A 20,585-nucleotide genomic window follows, 5' to 3' on the forward strand; every position below is an offset into this window, starting at 1 on the left:
TAAAAGTAAATCTACTACTCGAGACAATGCATGTGACACACATTTCGATTCCTAAGGTTTTCCTTTTTATGGAGGCCAATATGTTTCTTCTAGACCTCTGAGTGTATAAAACCTGGAAATATTTGCTTACTGTGCAGTCTTGACAGTTGACATTGTTTTTATTTACATATCCATGTATTTCACAAAATCAATGGTCTATTATCTTATTTTTTTAGAATAAAAACTCCTTTTTTCTTGAAACATAGGGATCAACTACAGGGCATATATAAAATAATAAATTTCTGTACCTTTTATATATTAAGTTGGACATCCTCCCTTTCTCAAATATAACAAGACAGTGAAATCGGACATCAGCGAGCAAACGTCAACCTGGACCTTGTGTTACCACATTGTAACCACATAGCCATCCCTTCTCCAATATCGTTCTTCCTGAATTTCCAAGTCCAATCCTGAGGATATTTGGGGCTACATGCTGATATTTTACTCAGAGCAAACATAAAAATCAGGTGGATGGGCAGGGAGTGGAATGGCCTAAGGTTAGGCTAAACCTCAATTTTAATGGGTCCATAAGTTCAGGAGGGAGTCCATTTGGCATTGTCATCTGTGCCTTCTGTGTCCTTATCCCGGGTGTGCTGACTCTGTGATACGATGCCACCTCACCTCACAGATGTCAGGGTGAAAATCATGTATGACTTTTCTGGGAAGAACTCTGCCTTTTACTACCATCTGGAGCTATACAACATCACTATGCACAGCTCAGAAGAGAGGGGTGGAGATTGTGGAGGCCTTAGAAGTTGAGGATCATTTCTGATTAAGGCACATATTTTTTCCTATGTAATTTTTCCCTTGCTCTTTCCCTAATGATGGTTGACTTCATTCCTGGCCTGAAGTCAACTGGATTCCAAGGTTTGGGATTAGGGAAGCCCCTCTTTTTGAGATGACAGGCCCAGCAAGGGATCCCACTGCATACAGGTTCCTATTCCCAAGGAAGTTGTTGCTGCAGAATCACAGCATGGGGGCAGCAGCACGGGACATCTCCCAGCTTTCTCTCCTGCACCTGCAGCACTTTTAATAAGGCTGTTTGTTTGTTTGTTTGCTTTTTATTGGAAATACCTACAAAGCTGGTCAAAATTAATACGTGCCTTAAATTCCAGCACCCACAAAGTATTGTTGTTTTTGCTTTTGTTTTTGTTTTATTTCATTTCATTATTTCTGTAATTGTTGTTAGGATTCTTATTGTTTTCTTTGGTAATTCCATCTAGCTATTCAATTTGTACATAGAATGTAAAGCCATGCTCTGCATGGTCCTGTTATTCATGTTAAGGATTTTTTCTTACCATAACACCACAGATGAACACAATATTTACTTTCAAATCAGGAAAACAGGCATACAGAAGAGAGCTATGTTGTTTGGTCTCAGGTAACCAGCCAATCAGGAGTGTAGGATGGCTTCCCAATGTTTTGGATCAGGTAAGCTTCTGTTATTGAGATGAAAGGCCTCTGCTGAAGCCTCCAGTTGAGTAACAGAGAGCCTGGAAAGACTGAAAGAGTGGTTGTACCTTGAAGGTGAACCCTTCAGTGCCTCTGCAGCCTGAGGCAGAGTTCTACTGGGAACAGAAGAGCACTTGGCCAGAGATCATAGGGGACTGCATTTTGGTTGAGCCCTGAGACCTGGATGAGCAGAGGCCTCCACAGTCCTGATAAAGGGAAGCAGAGCCACATAGATGTGAGGGAACAATGGATCTTTGATCTGCCTGTTCTCTGCTACATTAATCTTTGCTGTATACATAGTATATGTAAATGACTGTAGATGTTAAAGCATGTGCAAGTGTAAACAGAGTAGAGTTAGTTCAGCAATACATTATGTCCCATTTTGTTAAAGACCTTTTTTTATTTCTATTTATATTTTTTTTCTTTTTCTTGACTACTGATACCTGATTACTCTCCCACAATCCTTCCCCAATTCTCCTGGCACAGTCTTCTCTGAGTGTATGAGGGCCAACTGTCTCAGTACCTCCCTTCTTTTAACAAAGCCTTTCCTGGGTGCATTCGTGAGGATGCTGGTTTTGAATGCCTTGGACTTGGCTTTCTTCATGCTCCAGTTTGCTGGCTTTGAGAAGTTTCTGAAGAACTGTCTGTGAACTTGGTACTTCATCCAGATGGTACACAAGAGACAGTGGTTTTGTCAATGGGTCGATAAGTTCTGGAGGGAGTCCATTTGGCATTGTGATATGTGGATTCTGTCTTCTTATCCTAGGTGTTATAATTCCACCTGAATGCTATAATGCCACCCAACCTCAGAGATGTAAGAGTGAAAATCATGTCTGACCTTTCTGGGAAGAACTCTGCCTTTTACTACCATCTGGAGTTATACAACATCACTATACAAAGCTCAGAAGAGAGGGGTGTAGATGTGCGGGCCTTAGAAGTTGAGGATCTTTTCTACTGATTAAGCCACTTCTTTTTCCTATGTAATTTTTCCCTTGCTCTTTTACTAATGATGGCTGACTTCTTTCCTGGCCTGATGTAAACTGGAGTCCAATCTTTTGGATTACCGAACCTTCTAATTTTGAGATGACAGTCCCACCAAGGGTCCTACTGCATACAGAAGGTATGAGTAACTCTCAGGGGCTGGAGTAAGTTAAAAATGTCTGTGACAACAAAGAACTGATTAAGAAAAGAAGAGACCAGCTGCTCATCAAGATCACAGTTGTATGATAGTAAGAAAATGTGAATAGGCATCAGGTGAAAAGATAAATTAATTAGGAGGTCATAGGCCTAGAAGGGTTATCCTTTGCTCTCAGTGGAGCTGCCATTCTTTCTGCCATTCCTTGTCCTCTGCCACAGGACCAGAGATTCCCCAAACAACTGGCTGGCCTTGCCAAAGACCTGGCAGGGTCTCCCTGTAGAATAAGATACTTAGAGTCCTTGAGGACTCACCAAGAGGTCTCCTCCACACAGGTTCCTTGTTGTGAAAGGGAAATGCTCCTGCAGAATCCTGCCATGGCAGCAGGAATTTCAACCTGGCTGCTCTTGGTCCAGCTCACTGGATGCAGGCCTGAGGCCCAGGGGTATCTGGGGAAAGAAGCAGCAGGCACTACCTCACAGCTCTCTCTTTGTTGGATGCAACTGCTAGGACTGTGATGGGATTTTTGTTTCTTTGTGTGTTTATTAGAAATACCTACAAAGCTGATTAAAGTTGTAACATGCCTTCATACCCAGCGTGCAGAATGTTTTTAAATCGTTGTTGTTCCTGTTTTATGTTTGGATTTTGTTTTTTAATCCCCTCAGGAAATTTACCTGTGCTTAGAATGTTAAGCATATGCTCTGGAGGGATCGATTATTCAAGTTAGCCAAAGCTTTTGTTCTCACCATCCACTCCACAGATGATGCCATTTCTTACTTTGAAATAAGAAAACAGTCATAGAGAAGTAAATTAACCTGTAAGCTATCACAGAATAAACACATCATGATTGTGGAATGGCACCCCAGTATTTTGTATTTCCTAAGTTATTTTTATTATAAACTTTTTTTTCTTTTTCTTTGTTTTTTTTTTTTTCTTTTTTTCCCGGAGCTGGGGATCGAACCCAGGGCCGTGTGCTCGCTATGCAAGCACTCTACCGCTGAGCTAAATCCCCAACCCCTATTTTAAACTTTTTTATTGGATTTTTTGGGTACATTTCATTTTTTTTTAAATCCTTAAAGATATCTTTTATTCCTCTCCTCCCATTTACAAGGTGGAATTTCACCTGTGATTGTTAGTCCAGATAGTTTGGTCAATGGCTTAGATATCACCTTGGCCTAGTTTCCTTGGCATAAGCTGTGTTAGAAGCAGACTCAAAGGTTCAGGACTCAACAAATAATGAATTCCACTACATCTGGATACCTAGACTCACAGCCAGGAAGGGACTGGATTTCCATTCACTATTGAAAAAAAAGATGCAGTTCATTAACATGTAAAAAAATTACTCAAGTTATTAAAGTGTTTACCATGGTCATACAGTTTTCAAATACCTGGCATTCATCTTTTTCCAAATCCTAAAATTTCTTTCTTATTCACATTTTCTTTTTTTGATTATTTCTTAGTATTATTATCATATTTTTAAATTTTATTTTTTAATAGATATATACTTTTTATTTACATTTCAAACCTTATTCCCTTTCCCAGCTTTTGGTCCATAAGCCCCCCTCACGTGCCCTCTCCCATATGTATGGTCCCCCAATCCACACCACTTAGAAACCCCTTCCCGGACATTCCCCTGCACTGAGTGTCCAACCTTGTTAAGAACAAGGGCTTCCCCTTCCACAGGTGCCCCAACAAGGCTATTCTCTCCTACATATGCAGTTGGACCCCTGGGTCAGTCCATATATAGTCTTTTGCTAGTGGTTTATTTGGTTGGCATGACTGTTCTTATGGGGTTGCAAGCCCTTCAGCTCTTTGAATCCTTCCTCTAATTCCCATAAAGGGCGTCCTGTTCTCAGTTCAGCAGTTTACTGCCAGCACTGACCTCTTTATTTGACATGCTCTGGATGTGTCTCTCAGGGGAGATGTATATCCGGTCCCTTACAGTAAGCACTTTTTAGCTTCATCAATCTTACCTAGTTTTGGTGGCTGTATATATATATGGACCACATGTGGGGCAGGCTCTGAATGGCTGTTCCTTCGGTCTCTGCTTTAGATTTGGCCTCCATATCCCCTCCTATGTATATTTTTGTTCCCCATTTTAAGAAGGAGTGGGAGCATCTGCACTTTGGTCATCCTTCTTCTGGAGTTTCCTGAGATCTGTAGATTGCATCTTGGGTAATTTGAGGTTTTGGTCAATATCCACTTATCAATGAGTGCATACTGTCAATGAGGGGTGCTGAGAATCTGGAAGAGAATGAGGGACAAGAGATGTGAAGAAGGACGCCAAGAGAAGAGTCTGATCAAGGTGACAATTTTATTTTTCCCCAAGGCTGAATTTGTACCATAAAATGGGTAACAGAGAGAAGAGAGAAGTAAGAAACATTTACCCACGCCAAGGACACAATATTCGTGTGGTCAGGGAATCGGCTGATGTTGACAGGATGTCAGAAAGGTCACAGGTTTGTCATATCTATTAGTCAGCAGGATGTTGGTTTTTCAGAAAGGTTACAGGTCATGACATTGGGTATCTTAACGTCACACGTTATCATATGATTATTCATCTTGCCCACCACATTTGTATTAGTCTTCTGCAGCTGGCTGGGGATTTTCCATGAACCCAGTCATACTTAATGCTCACCATAATAATAACATCAATAATGGAGGGATTCAAGGCCATCGCTCCCAACAGCATACCAAGTGTGTTTTTCTGTGATTGGATTACCTCACTGTGGATGATATTTTCTAGTTCTTTCCATTTGCCTATGAATTGAACATAGCATTGTTTTTGATAGCTGAGTGGTACTCCATTGTGTAGATGTACCACATTTTTCGAATCCATTCCTCTGTTGAAGGGCATCTGGGTTCATTCCAGCTTCTGGCTATTATGAATAAGGCTGCGATGAACTTAGTGCAGCATGTGTGTTGTTGTATGTTGGAGAATCTTTTGGGTATATGCCCAGGACAGGTATAGCTGTGTGCTCAGGTAGTGCAATGTCCAATTTTCTGAGGAACCTTCAGACTGATTTCCAGAGTGCTTGTACCAGTTTGCAGTCCCAGCAAAAATGGACGAGTGTTTCTCTTTCTCCACGTCCTCCCCAGCCTCTGTTGTCACCTGAGTTTTTGATCTTAGCCATCCTGACTGGTGTGAGGTGGATTCTTAGGGTTGTTTTGATTTGCATTTCCCTGATGACTAAGGATGTTGAGCATTTCTTTAGGCGCTTTTCAGGTATTCGATATTCCTCAGCTGAGAATGTTTTCTTTAGCTCTGAACCCCATTTATTAACAGGGGTGTTTGGCTCTCTGTACTCTAACTTCTTGTGTTTTCTGTATACTTTGGATATTACCCTCCATCAGAAGCAGGATTGGTAAAGATTTTTTCCCAATCTGTTGGTTGCCTTTTTGTCCTAATGACACTGTCCTTTGCCTTACAGAAGATTTTCAGTTTTATGAGGTCCCATTTGTCGATTCTTGATCTTAAAGCATAAGCCATTGGTATTTGTTCAGGAAATTTTCCTTAGGGCTCATGTTTTCGAGACTCTTCCCTACTTTTTTTCTATTAATTTTAGTGTATCTGGTTTGATGTGGAGGCCCTTGATCCAATTGGATTTAAGCTTTGTACAGGGTAATAAGAATGGGTCAACTTGCATTCTTCTACATGTTGACCTCCAGTTGAACCAGCACCATTTGTTGCAAATACTATCTTTCTTCCATTGGATGTTTTACCTCCTTTGTCAAAGATCAAATGAGCATAGGTGTGTGGGTTCTTTTCTGTGTCTTCAATTATGTTCCCCTGAGCTGCCTGTCTGTATGCCAATACCATACACACTATTGCTCTGTAATACTGCTTGAGGTCAGAGATGGTGATTCCCCCAGAAGGTCTTTTATTGTTGAGTAGAGTTTTGCTGTCCTGGGTTTTATGTTATACCAAATGACGGCAAATTGCACTTTCTACCTTTATAAAGAATTGAGTAGGAATATTGTTGGTGATGGCATTGTATCTGTAGATTCATTTTGGCAAAATGGTCATTTTTTACCATATTCATCCTGCCAATCTATGAGCATGGGAGATCTTTCCATCTTCTGAGATCTTCGATTTCTTTCTTCAGAGATTTGAAGTTCTTGTCATACAGATATTTTTACTTGCTTGGTTCAAGTAACAGCAAGTTATTTTATATTATTTGGGACTATTCTGAAGGGTGTCATTTCCTTAATTTCTTTCTCAGCCTGTTTACCCTTTGAGTAGAGGAAGACTACTGAATTGTTTGGGTTAATTTTATACTCGGACAGTTTGCTGAAGTTTTTGATCAGGTTAAGTAGTTCTCTGGTAGGATTTTGGTGTTGCTTATGTATACTATCATATCATCTTCAAATATTAGTGTTTTGACTTCATCCCTTCTAATTTTTATCCCTTTGACCTACTTTCACTGTTTGATTGCTATGGCTAGGACCTTAAGTACCATATGGAAAAAGTAGGGAAAGAGTGGGTAGCCTTGTCTAGGCCCTGGTTTTAGTGGGATTCCTTCAATTTTCTCAGTTTAGTTTGATATTACCTACTGGTTGGTTGTATTGTGCCTTTTCCTATATTTAGATATGGGCCTTGAATTCCTGATCTTTCCAGGACTTTATTAATGAAAGGGTATTGAATTTTGTCAAATGATTTCTCAGCATCTAATGAAATGATCATGTGGTTTTGACTTTGTTTATATGATGAATTTCGTTGATGGACTTCCGTATATTAAACCATCCCTGCATCCTTGCCATGAGGCCTACTTGATCATGATGGATGATTGTTTGGATGTGTTCTTGGATTCAGATTGCAGGAATTTTATTGAGCATTTTTGCATTAATATTCACAAATCAAATAGGTCTGAATTTCTCTATCTTTGTTGTATCTTTGTGTGGTTTAGGTATAAGAGTAATTGTGGATTCATAGAAGGCATTTGGTAGTGCTCTGTCTGTTTCTATTTTGCGGAATAGTTTGGACAGTATTGGTATGAAGTCTTCTATGAAGATCTGATAGAATTCTGCACTAAATCCATCTGGTCCTGTGCTGTTTTTGGATGGGAGATGTTTAATAACAGTTTTTATGTCTTTATGAGTTATGGGGTTGTTTGGATGGTTTATTTGTTCCTGATTTAACTGTTGTACCTGGTATCTGTATAGAAAATTGTCCATTTCCTCCACATTTTACAGTTTTGTTGAATATATGTTTTTGTAGTAGAAACTGATGATCCTTTTAATTTCTTCAGATTTTGATGTCTCCCTTTTATTTCTGATTTTATTAATTTGGATACACTCTCTGTGACCTCTGGTTAGTATGGCTAAGTGTTTATTTATCTTGTTGATTTTCTCAAAGAACCAGCTCCTGGGTTTCCTGATTCTTTTAATACTCGGTTTTGTTTCTTCTTGTTTCATTTCAGCCCTGAGTTTGATTATATCCTGCCTTCTACTCAATTTTTTTTCTAGAGGTTTTTGGTGTGCTGTCAAGCTGCTGACATATGCTCTCTCCTGTTTCTTTTTGCAGGCACTCAGAGCTGTGAGTTTTCCTCTTAGCATTGCTTTTATTGTGTCCTATAAATTTGGGTATGTTGTACCTTCATTTTCATTAAATTCTAAGAAATCTTTAATTTCTTTCTTATGTCTCCAATGACCAAGTTGTCATTGACTTCAACTTCCATGTATATGTGGGCTTTCTGTACTTTTTGTTGTTATTGATCAGCAGCCTTAGTCCGTGGGTTTTTGATACGAGGCATGGGATTATTTCTATCTTCCTGTATCTGTTGAGGCCTGTTTTGTGACCGATTATATGGTCAATTTTGTAGAAGGTACCATGAGATGCTGAGAAGAAGGTATATCCTTTGGTTTTAGGGTGTAATTTTCTATAAATATATGTTAAATCCATTTGTTTCATAACTTCTGTTAGTCTTTCTATGTCTCTGTTTAATTTCTGTTTCCCTGATCTGTCCATTGATGAAAGTGGGGTGTTTAAATCTCCTACTATTATTGTTTGGTACAATGTATGATTTTTTCGAGCTTTAGAAAGGTTTCTCATTGTTTAGGGACACAACTGCTATATACTTGACAAATATAGCAATAACCCAGAACATCCGCAGGAAGCCTGTGACCGTTGGCCACATGAGGATGAGTGTCTTTCAAAATTCATCATGATTTTTGATAAGATCTTCCGCATAATTGGTGGCTTGGCTTCCCTCAAACATGGTCCAGTTGTCTAGAATCTCCTCCTTGGACAGCATCTCATGCTTGTTTTCGTCTGACTCATACACCAGATGATGGGCCTCAGCCTGTGCATGCTCATAGTTCTGAGGGAGGATCCAGTGGTGAATCTCATCCTAGTCCAGCTTCCCATCCTTGTTCAGATCTGGGAAATCATTGAACTGCTCCCCAGACAAAACCCAGTCTGTCTTAGGGCAATTGTTCTCATGGGAAAAAGATGTCCACAATGTACTCATCCTTGTCCACAAAACCATCCCGTTCTTGTTGATATCCTCCAGGGTTTCCAGAACTACAATCTCCTCATATGTTCTAAATCCTCTTAGTGTAGAAAAGCAATGAACCCGATCTGAGTAGCTGTCAGGTCACCGTCAAGGCCTTAAACCTCCTCTCATCTCGTGGAGGCAACGTTTTAAAGTTGTGATGATCAGAGCTATCTTGGAATTCAGCAAGGTGTCCCAGGTAGTAGCCATAGGTGGCCTGCTTGTATTCTTCCCAGGAGATCTTTTCCTCTATGTCCCTATCATAATCCTTCCAGAGTTTAGCCACATTATGGTTGATGTACCTTTTCTGTACCTGTTTGACCCAAACTTTCAGGTCTTCAGTAGTAACAAGGCCACCTCCATCATTGTCAATTGGATCAACAATTTTCCCCAGCCTCTCCTGCTCTCATCCAGGCTTAGCTGATCAAAGGTCCTGGAGTCCTCCTTGCCCAGGAAGACCTCATGATTGTACAGGAAGCTGTCCTTGTCCTCTGGTTGCCACTCGCCCTGCTCTGAATCGAGACAAACCATGTGCTCCTTGCTTATCATGCTCTTGGCCCTGAACACCAGGACCAGTGCCAGCAGCAGCCCATGGGGACTCCCAGACTGACACCATGCACCACAGTTGCGATCAAAGGGAGGCAGCAGGGAAGTAGGGACTCAGAGCACCTTAGCCTCTGTCCATCCAGAGAGGGCTTTTGTTACATTTCCAATGTTATCCCTTTTCCTGGTTTCCCATCCAAAAAACCCCTTATAGCACGCCTCCCCCTTCTACTATGAGGGTCTTACCACACCCACCCAAATATCCAGCTCTCCTTGCCTCCCTGTTCTGGTTTATCCTATACTGTGGCATCAAGCCTTGACAAGAGCAAGGGCTTCTCCTCCCATTTGTGCCCAAGAAGGCCATCCTCTTCTACATATGCAGCTGTAGCCATAGGTCTGTCCATGTGTACTCTTTTGATGGTGGTTTCGGCCCTGGGAGCTCTGGGTGTTTTTTAGTGTTGTTCTTATGGGGCTGTAAACCCTTTCAGCTCCCTCAATCCTTTCTCTTACTCCTCCAATGGGGACCCTGCTCTCAGCTGAATGGTTGGCTGCAAGCATCTGCCCCTGTGTTTGTCATGCTCTTTACCCCACTCTTTTGAGCAGATCACCACAGAGCAACGAAGATGTATTGTCTTGGAGTGATGATGTATAGACAAATAGATGATTTCTTAATTCCTAATGATGGTTCGATAAGAATTCCTAAAATTAGATTAGTAACTTTAAGCTTTTATAATAGGACGGCTATTATGTTCTTTCTGGTAATCAAAATTGCATTGAGAACCCTGCCATTCTTAAAGTGTCATGAGTGAATTGCTTCTGCAATACCAAGGAGGCATCTACATATTAGAGCCCATCCTAAGAGGGTATAAACCAATTAACCAAGGTTCATAAAGAGAACTAATGATTTACTATAGGTGCAAGGACTGAACATAAATAATTGACTGAATTTGCCTATAGGTAATTTCACTTATTCTTTTCTCATAAAAATTACAGTTTTTAACTCTCCATGAACGTGCAGAGCTAGTGACAGATGATGATGGTTTATCCTGATGATTACTCTTCATGTATATGCATGTAAACATTCTCTGTCGTAAACTGATTATCCAACTTATGATTGAATTCCTGTGCAAACTTGTGGTGAACTTTTCACTATGTGATGCTGTGTTCAGAAAGATATACAAATGCTGATGACAAAGAGAGAGAAGCTTTTTAGACAGAACTGAACTGAAGAGAACAGAACTCAAGAAGAACATAGAAGTAAAGGCATAGCGTTGAGAGTAAGGCATTAAGAGTAAGGAAATTATTGTGTCATAAGACCAAGAGGAAAGAAGATAAGAAGAAGGGAGCAAGGAGAACCTTCTAAGTCAAACTTTATGGAGGCAAACTTTTGTCTTTTAGGAAAACTGAAGAACTTAGAAATAAAGGTTAAAATCACTGCTCTTCAGCCTTCAGCCTCGCTCACTGGCTAGCTTGTGCTCTTCAGCCTTCAGCTTGGCTCACTGGCTAGCCTCTGCTCTTCAGTCAGGCTCACTGGCTAGCCTCTGCTCTTCAGTCAGGCTCACTGATTAGCCTCTGCTCTTTACTCAGGCTCACTGTCTAGCCTCTGCTCTTCAGTCAGGCTCACTGTGTAGCCTCTGCTCTTCAGTTAGGCTCACTGGCTAGCCTCTGCTCTTCAGTCAGGCTCACTGGCTACCCTTTGCTCTTCAGTCAGGCTCACTGGCTAGCCTTTGCTCTTCAGTCAGGCTCACTGGCTGGTCTCTGCTCTTCAGTCAGGCTCACTGGCTAGGCTCTGCTCTACAGTCAGGCTCACTGTCTAGCCTCTGCTCTACAGTCAGGTTCACTGGCTAGCCTGTGCTCTTCAGTCAGGCTCACTGGCTAGCCTCTCCTCTTCAGCTGGGCTCACTGGCTAGCCTCTGCTTTTCAGTCAGGCTCACTGACTAGCCTCTGCTCTTCAGTCAGGCTCACTGGCTAGCCTGTGCTCTTCAGTCAGGCTCACTGTCTAGCCTCTCCTCTTCAGCTGGGCTCACTGGCCTATGGGGCCCTAGCACATCACTTAACCATCTGCTCATGACTGCCTGACCACAATGACAACCTGGCTTCACTGACTTCTTAAAGTTGTCCTCTAGAAAGAGCACAAGAAACCAAAGAGAAACACCACAGGGACCTTTTACAATGGGCTTTTTTCAACCTTAAGTACTTTCGTTATTTCTTTAAAAAAAGTGAAATATAATTTCTGTAATTCATATGGCCAAGAGAGCTGTGCAGTAGTCATTGCTTTATGGAATTTGGTGCTAAATCAAAAGATTCCTTTATTCTATTACGATGTTATCTGTATGTTGTAAGATGTATCTTTGGAAAACACAACACCAAATTCCTAAAATCTAGATGTTTTAAGACATCAGCTCATGGAGAAACATAACTGCTTACCTATCTAGACTGGCCTTTTTTGCTATACTGCAGGTACTATCAATTTTCCACATTACTTCCATGATTTTCAAGAATGATTAAGAGAAAAATAAGTTGAACATAATGGCCAGAAAGGGGATTCTGTCAAGTTGTCTTGTGTGGGACAAGATACCAAGCTATGACTGGTAAGCCTCAAACCACCTGTTCCCAAAACTGACAGAACTTACAGAAAATACATACTTTCTTATCATTCCTCCTCCCCGATGGTCAGAGATTTATTGAGCACCTACTACGATCCTAGTACTGTGCATCTAAGTGTGTAATGGTGAATCAAAAGCTTAATAAAAAGCTTCATTATGGAATAAAGAAAAATGAACCATAATTTTTAAACTCAGAATTCAATATAGGCAATACCACTATTCCTTTTTTTTTTTTATTAACTTGAGTATTTCTTATATACATTTCGAGTGTTGTTCCCTTTCCTGGTTTCCGGGGAAACATCCCCCTCCCCCCTCCCCTTCTTCATGGGTGTTCCCCTCCCCATCCTCCCCCCATTGCCGCCCTCCCCCCAACAATCTAGTTCACTGGGGGTTCAGTCTTAGCAGGACCCAGGGCTTTCCCTTCCACTAGGTGCTCTTACTAGGATATTCATTGGTACCTATGAGGTCAGAGTCCAGGGTCAGTCCATGTATAGTCTTTCGGTATTGGCTTAGTCCCTGGAAGCTCTGGTTGCTTGGCATTGTTGTACATATGGGGTCTCGAGCCCCTTCAAGCTCTTCCAGTTCTTTCTCTGATTCCTTCAATGGGGGTCCTATTCTCAGTTCAGTGGTTTGCGGCTGGCATTCGCTTCTGTGTTTGCTGTATACTGGCTGTGTCTCTCAGGAGCGATCTACATCCAGCTCCTGTCGGCCTGCACTTCTTTGCTTCATCCATCTTGTGTAATTGGATGGCTGTATATGCATGGGCCACATGTGGGGCAGGCTCTGAATGGCTGTTCCTTCTGTGTCTGTTTTAATCTTTGCCTCTCTCTTCCCTGCCAAGGGTATTCTTGTTCCCCTTTTAGAGAAGGAGTGAAGCATGCACATTTTGATCATCCGTCTTGAGTTTCATTTGGTCTAGGCATCTAGGGTAATTCAAGCGTTTGGGCTAATAGCCACTTATCAATGAGTGCATACCATGTGTGTTTTTCTGTGAGTGGGTTACCTCACTCAGGATGATATTTTCCAGTTCCGACCATTTGCCTACGAATTTCATAAAGTCATTGTTTTTGATAGCTGAGTAATATTCCATTGTGTAGATGTACCACATTTTCTGTATCCATTCCTCTGTTGAAGGGCATCTGGGTTCTTTCCAGCTTCTGGCTATTATACATAAGGCTGCGATGAACATAGTGGAGCACGTGTCTTTTTTATATGTTGGGGCATCTTTTGGGTATATGCCCAAGAGAGGTGTAGCTGGATCCTCAGGCAGTTCAATGTCCAATTTTCTGAGAAACCTCCAGACTGATTTCCAGAATGGTTGTACCAGTCTGCAATCCCACCAACAATGGAGGAGTGTTCCTCTTTCTCCGCATCCTCGCCAGCATCTGCTGTCACCTGAGTTTTTGATCTGAGCCATTATCACTGGTGTGAGGTGAAATCTCAAGGTTGTTTTGATTTGCATTTCTCTTATGACTAAAAATGTTGAACATTTCTTTAGGTGTTTCTCAGCCATTCAGCATTCCTCAGCTGTGAATTCTTTGTTTAGCTCTGAACCCCATTTTTAATAGGGTTATTTGTCTCCCTGCGGTCTAACTTCTTGAGTTCTTTGTATATTTTGGATATAAGGCCTCTATCTGTTGTAGGATTGGTAAAGATCTTTTCCCAATCTGTTGGTTGCCGTTTTGTCCTAACCACAGTGTCCTTTGCCTTACAGAAGCTTTGCAGTTTTATGAGATCCCATTTGTCGATTCTTGATCTTAGCGCATAAGCCATTGGTGTTTTGTTCAGGTAATTTTTTCCAGTGCCCATGTGTTCCAGATGCTTCCCTAGGTTTTCTTCTATTAGTTTGAGTGTATCTGGTTCTATGTGGAGGTCCTTGATCCACTTGGACTTAAGCTTTGTACAGGGTGATATGCATGGATCGATCTGCATTCTTCTGCATGTTGACCTCCAGTTGAACCAGCACCATTTGCTGAAAATGCTATCTTTTTTCCATTGGATGGTTTTGGCTCCTTTGTCAAAAATCAAGTGCCCATAGGTGTGTGGGTTCATTTCTGGGTCTTCAATTCTGTTCCATTGGTCTATCTGTCTGTCTCTGTACCAATACCGTGCAGTTTTTATCACTATTGCTCTGTAATACTGCTTGAGTTCAGGGATAGTGATTCCCCCTGAAGTCCTTTTATTGTTGAGGATAGTTTTAGCTATCCTGGGTTTTTTGTTATTCCAGATGAATTTGCAAATTGTTCTGTCTAACTCTTTGAAGAATTGGATTGGTATTTTGATGGGGATTGCATTGAATCTGTAGATCGCTTTTGGTAAAATGGCCATTTTTACTATATTAATCCTGCCAATCCATGAGCATGGGAGATATTTCCATCTTCTGAGGTCTTCTTCTATTTCTTTCTTCAGAGTCTTGAAGTTCTTATTGTACAAATCTTTTACTTGCTTGGTTAAAGTCACACCGAGGTACTTTATATTATTTGGGTCTATTATGAAGGGTGTCGTTTCCCTAATTTCTTTCTCGGCTTGTTTCTCTTTTGTGTAGAGGAAGGCTACTGATTTATTTGAGTTAATTTTATAGCCAGCCACTTTGCTGAAGTTGTTTATCAGCTTTAGTAGTTCTCTGGTGGAACTTTTGGGATCACTTAAATATACTACCATATCATCTGCAAATAGTGATATTTTGACTTCTTCTTTTCTGATTTGTACCCCTTGACCTCCTTTTGTTGTCTGATTGCTCTGGCTAGGACTTCAAGAACTATATTGAATAAGTAGGGAGAGAGTGGGCAACCTTGTCTAGTCCCTGATTTTAGTAGGATTGCTTCAAGTTTCTCTCCATTTAGTTTAATGTTAGCAACTGGTTTGCTGTATATGGCTTTTACTATGCTTAGGTATGGGCCTTGAATTCCTATTCTTTCCAGGGCTTTTATCATGAAGGGGTGTTGAATTTTGTCAAATGCTTTCTCAGCATCTAATGAAATGATCATGTGGTTTTGTTCTTTTAGTTTGTTTATATAATGGATCACGTTGATGGTTTTCCGTATATTAAACAATCCCTGCATGCCTGGGATGAAGCCTACTTGATCATGGTGGATGATAGTTTTGATGTGCTCTTGGATTCGGTTTGCCAGAATTTTATTGAGTATTTTTGCGTCGATATTCATAAGGGAAATTGGTCTGATGTTCTCTTTCTTTGTTGGGTCTTGTGTGGTTTAGGTATAAGAGTAATTGTGGCTTCGTAGAAGGTATTCGGTAGTGATCCATCTGTTTCAATTTTGTGGAATAGTTTGAATAATATTGGTATGAGGTCTTCTATGAAGGTCTGATAGAATTCTGCACTAAACCCGTCTGGACCTGGGCTCTTTTTGGTTGGGAGACCTTTAATGGCTGCTTCTATTTCCTTTGGAGTTATGGGGTTGTTTAACTGGTTTATCTGTTCCTGATTTAACTTCAGTACCTGGTACTTCAGTACCTAGGAAATTGTCCATTTCCTGCAGATTTTCAAGTTTTGTTGAATATAGGTTTTTATAGTAAGATCTGATGATTTTTTGAATTTCCTCTGATTCTGTAGTTATGTCTCCCTTTTCATTTCTGACTTTGTTAATTTGGATATACTCTCTGTGTCCTCTCGTTAGTCTGGCTAAGGGTTTATCTATCTTGTTGATTTTCTCAAAGAATCAACTTTTGGTTGTGTTGATTCTTTCTATGGTCCTTTTTGTTTCTACTTGGTTGATTTCAGCTCTGAGATTGATTATTTCCTGCCTTCTACTCCTCCGAGTGTATTTGCTTCTTTTTGTTCTAGAGCTTTTAGGTGTGCTGTCAAGCTGCTGACATATGCTCTTTCCTGTTTCTTTCTGCAGGCACTCAGCGCTATGAGTTTTCCTCTTAGCACAGCTTTCATTGTGTCCCATAAGTTTGGGTATGTTGTACCTTCATTTTCATTAAATTCTAAAAAGTCTTTAATTCCTTTCTTTATTTCTTCCTTGACCAGGTTATCATTGAGTAGAGCATTGTTCAATTTCCACCTATATATGGGCATTCTTCCCTTATTGTTATTGAAGAGCAGTTTTAGGCCGTGGTGGTCCGATAGCACGCATGGGATTGTTTCTATCTTTCTGTACCTTTTGAGGCCCGTTTTTTGACTAATTATATGGTCAATTTTAGAGAAAGTACCATCAGGAGCTGAGAAGAAGTTATATCCTTTTGCTTTAGGATAGAATGTTCTATAAATATCTGTTAAGTCCATTTGGCTCATGACTTCTCTTAGTCTGTCTACGTCTCTGTTTAATTTCTGTTTCCATGATCTGTTCATTGATGAGAGTGGGGTGTTGAAGTCTCCTAATATTATTGTGTGAGGTGCAATGTGTGTTTTGAGCTTTAGTAAGGTTTCTTTTACGTATGTAGGTGCCTTTGTATTTGGGGCATAGGATTGAAAGTTCATCTCGGTGGATTTTTCCTTTGATGAATATGAAGTGTCCTTCCTTATCTTTTTTGATGAATTTTAGTTGAAAATTAATTTTATTTGATATTAGAATGACTACTCCAGCTTGCTTCTTCTGACTATTTGCTTGGAAAGTTGTTTTCCAGCCTTTCACTCTGACGTAGTGTCTGTCTTTGTCTCTGAGGTGTGTTTCCTGTAGGCAGCAGAATGTAGGGTCCTTGTTGTGTATCCACTTTGTTAATCTATGTCTTTTTATTGGGGAGTTCAGGCCATTGATGTTGAGAGATATTAAGGAATAGTGATTATTGCTTCCTGTTATATTCATATTTGGATGTGAGGTTATGTATTTGTGCTTTTCTTCTCTTTGTTTTGTTGCCAAGACGATTATTTTCTTGCTTCTTCTAGGGTATAGCTTGCCTCCTTATGTTGGGCTTTACCATTTATTATCCTTTGTAGTGCTGGATTTGTAGAAAGATATTGTGTTAATTTGGTTTTGTCATGGAATATCTTGTTTTCTCCATCTATGTTAATTGAGAGTTTTGCAGGATACAGTAACCTGGGCTGGCATTTGTGTTCTCTTAGTGTCTGTATGACATCTGTCCAAGATCTTCTGGCTTTCATATTTTCTGGCGAAAAGTCTGGTGTGATTCTGATAGGTCTGCCTTTATATGTTACTTGACCTTTTTCCCTTACTGCTTTTAATATTCTTTCTTTATTTTGTGCTCTTAAGGTGCAGCCCGCCCTGCTTGGTGCTTGCTATCCCTGAGGACCAGACCGGTGGCCAGTTGCGAGCGAGCCCCAAGCCTGGATGTACCCTGGCAGGACTGGCCTGGGCTTCTTTCCTGGACACTGCGAGGCTGTAGTCTCCCTTGGAAACACCACCGCTGTCATAGCGCACCCTCCCGTGGCCGAGGTGACCCCCAACGCCGTTACCGCCCCCTTCCCTGGCCGCTTATTCTGCTTTTTCTTTTCTTTTTTTCTTTCTCTTTTTGTTCGCGACGTGGCGCCTGCGAAGAGCTCGCCTCCAGCATGGAGGACATCGTGCAGGCAGAATCACCTCTGGGCCCTGCCGGGGTTGGAGAGGGAGAGAGAGGAGTCAGCTTGGGCGGCGGCGCCCCGGCTGCCGGCACCCGCGGAAGGAAAACTCGCCCAGGCACACGCGCTGCTGCTGGCGCCAATTATAACGCGCGCCCGGTCCCCTCAGGCCCCGCGCTCACCCACGAGCTCTGCGTGCCCTGAGGCCCAGCTCGGGCGCGGTGGAAGGGCGGGGTGGGAAGGACACGTGTGCCCACTACGTGGTGCATACAACACGGGGAGGGCTAAACAGGGAGTTGCAAGGTGCTGAGCTCTGGGCTTCGCCCAGGCCCATCAGTCCTCCCTCAGGGCTCTGCGAAGGCCCAGGGAGGCTTCTGCGGGCCCCCAGGCATAAGGTGACTTACCCAAGGCCATCACCTCTGGAGCTTCGAGCTGCCCCAGGCTTGCAGCTTGGACATTGTCATTGTGGTTGCCACTATCCTAGGCCGGCACAGCAGGGCGCAAGCCACCACCACCTTTCCTCACCTGAAGGCATCCTGATGGTGCTTCAGAGCACATGTCCAGCAGGCGAGCCTCAGGGCACCGGGCCGGGGTCTTGGGTCTGCACCTTGTTGCTAGACCCTCACACATGTGGCAGCATCACACATATGGCTCCTTCTACCAACCGCCACTAATTACCATTTGGACATTCCTTCACAGTGTTCTCAAGAAGAAAGATTGCAAACAAACACAAAAAGAATGAAATTTAAAATCTTTTTTATCAGCTGGAGAGATGGCTTGGTGGTTAAGAGTGCTTCTTTTCCAGTGCTCCCAAGTTCAATTCCCAGCAACCACATTGTGACCTACAACTATCTGTAGTGGGATCCAATGCCCTCTTCTGTCTGAAGCTCTCTTCTGACATGGCAGGCACACTCGCAAACAGAGTGCTCATGTACATAAATAAATAAATCTTTAAAAATAAAACCTTCTAAACAGTTAATGTATCTACATCTAGAAGCTAGAAAAGGGTCACAGCAATATTAAAAATAACTCAGAAATAGTAAAGGGATGTACGAGAGTCACAAAATTCACTGGGCAACATGGTGTATGCCTGGAATCCCAACACTCACAAGGCTGAGGTAGGTGGATTGCCTTGACTTCAAGGCTAGACTAAAGTGTGAGACCTTATACTAGAAAACAAAACAATTGGGGAGGAGATGGAGAGAGAGACAGAGAGACAGAGAGACAGAGAGAGACAGAGAGACAGAGAGACAGAAGAAACCGAGAGGGAGACAGAGACAGAGACAGAGAGAGACAGAAACAGAGAGAGACCTCGATGTCATTTCTTGCACTGATGACAAGCTACTGAAGAATGTCAATGTCTCCTACCAAGCACTGAGATAATGCTAATGACAGAATGGGTTTCTTATTAAGATATCATAAACTGTAGATGGAAAAGTAAAGGAATGTTTAATAAATAAAAGAGAAATCAGACATCGAAACGTAAATTTAGAAGACTGTATATGTTTAAGTCATAGGGGAGGGAATGGGACAATGTGGGGGAGAGAATAATCAGAATAAATTATATATGTGTATGAAAATGTTAACTAAGAGCAACCAATTAAAAGAGAAAAGCAGGTTTATTTTACGATGAAATTGAGTTCCCATATGACACTATGTAACATTTTGTAAATTGATTATATGAATTATCAGCAATAAAAATCAATTGTTATTAAAGATGTGGTTGTGTTCATATTAATTTCAAATATTTAAAATTCTTTCTATTTATTTGCTTATTTATTGATTGATTTTTAAGATAGGGTTTTCCTATGTTGACTTCAAAAAAGAGATCTACCTGCCTATGCCTCCAAAGAGTTAGGATCAAAAGTGTATACTCACACATGAAAGTTACATTCTTAAAGTGAGAAAAAATTACAGCTATCAACTTGGTACAATTATTGAACAGTGATCAAGTGAACAGAAATATCAGAAACACTTTTAAGGCATTAGGTTACTGTTTTCAAAAGGATCTTGAGCAGCATATATAATTAAAATTATCCAGGAGACACATGTTGAAAAAAGACAAGAACGTGGGTAAAGATGATTTAAATATTTTTAATCTATTAAACATTTTAAATTGCATTCGATATGAAAGCTGTAAGTGCTGTAATTCACATTTTTGCTTATATACCATCTTCAATTTTATGTGCATTCTGCAAATATTGTGCATGTTTCTTCAGGCTCTTAATATTTCCCTATGACTGATAACATTCACAGAAATCATATTGAGCAAACTGTATATGTTGACATATAATAGAATTGTATTCTACACAGTATAGCATAGAAATATGTATACATAACTTCCCATATGTTTGTTTATACATATGTAAATGGCTCAAGAATATGAATATCACTTTATCATTTGGTATTATTTTCATCAAAATCCTGAGAACATTGAAATGGCATCAAATAGTGACCAGATCGGCAAAAAAAAAAAAAAAAAAAACAACAACTCCACAAAATAAAACTCTTATAAAGAATCTAACGATACTAGCAAAAGATGCAAAAATATTAAAGTCTCAATGAAGTATAAAGCCAAGATGAAATACTGTATAATATTTTCTCAACTCTAGGATAATTTATTTTTGTACAACTTTCAATAAAAAGCCTGAATTTTGAAGAATTCAAAAGTACTACAGTATAATTATGCAGTGGTCAATACTGTTGCATACCATTTTACATAACTGCATACACTCTCGTTCTTTTGTTCCGTGGTCTAGAGACGAACTCAGGTAGATTTATGGGGAAGCATTGCATTGTAGACTTAAACTGGATTAATTTGGGGGTGAGTAAGTCATATT

The sequence above is a fragment of the Rattus norvegicus genome, chromosome 9 (genome assembly GCF_021556685.1).
Source record: "Rattus norvegicus strain SHRSP/BbbUtx chromosome 9, alternate assembly SHRSP_T2T, whole genome shotgun sequence".
Classification (NCBI taxonomy): domain Eukaryota; kingdom Metazoa; phylum Chordata; class Mammalia; order Rodentia; family Muridae; genus Rattus; species Rattus norvegicus.